Source organism: Microtus ochrogaster, unplaced genomic scaffold (assembly GCF_000317375.1).
Source record: "Microtus ochrogaster isolate Prairie Vole_2 unplaced genomic scaffold, MicOch1.0 UNK12, whole genome shotgun sequence".
In the NCBI taxonomy this organism is placed as follows: Eukaryota; Metazoa; Chordata; class Mammalia; order Rodentia; family Cricetidae; genus Microtus; species Microtus ochrogaster.
The window spans coordinates 5,925,383-5,926,298 of NW_004949110.1; the positions used below are offsets into that span (position 1 = coordinate 5,925,383).

Genomic DNA, 916 nt, shown 5'->3' on the forward strand with positions numbered 1-916 from the left:
TAAATAAATAAGTCAAATGTGGGGCTGGAGAGATGGCTCAGAGGTTAAGAGTACTGACTGCTCTTCTAGAGGACCTAAGTTCAGTTCTCAGCACCACAGGGCAGCTCACAGCTGTCTCCAGTTAACTCCAGTTCTAGACCTGACACCCTCACCCAGACATACATGAAATGAAGACAAAACACCAATGCACGTAAAATAAAAATAAAAAGTAAATAAACAAAAAAAGTTTAAAAAGTCAAATGCATCATGATATGTAAGATAAAAATGACTTGAGGATTGTAGACTAATGGAATTCAATTTTTTGATTAGTAAATTTCATAAGTAAGACCCAGTCTCAAGATAAAAAGTCAATTATATAGTCTTGTCTATTTTGAATTATTCTTGAGCCAGACATTTATAACTACATAGCATAAACAATTATGGGCTGGGAAAGTTGGATATGAATGCTGAGGTCTGGGGCTTAAGCTTCCCCTGCCCTCCTTCCAAAAGACAATAAAGTTAATACTGTATGATCACTTCAAAGGCAATATGGTGAGAACTAATTTTCACTTAAAATGTTACTTGGATAAGTGTTTCTTCATAGATGATTAAACCCTTTATACCAGAACTCTTTCAATGTTTTTCTGATTTAAGTGTCAGATTGGCTGGCTTTAGTTTGTTAACCTCATTGTAGTAAGTTTTAATACTGTTGTTAAGGTTTCCTGTGAGCATAGTCAAAGAAAAACAATGTCAAACTTTCTAACCACATTGGTTAGACACCAATTTGTACATGAGATTATGTCGTACTGTTTGCTAGCATTGGTGACAACTACTTATTCTTAAAGGTTTCTTTTGTTTGTTTGTTTTGCTGGGGTTGGGGTGCTTCTTTCGTTGTGTTTTTGTTCTTTTTCTTTTTACTTTTTTTTTTTTTTTTTTT

The 916-nt window shown here is 34.1% G+C and overlaps 1 protein-coding gene across 1 annotated transcript in view; it reads left to right on the forward strand.

Annotated features, from left to right (window-relative positions):
- The window catches only part of Atr (ATR serine/threonine kinase), a 105,181-nt gene that overhangs the window by 90,269 nt on the left and 13,996 nt on the right, over nt 1-916 (forward strand). The window lies entirely within an intron of this gene.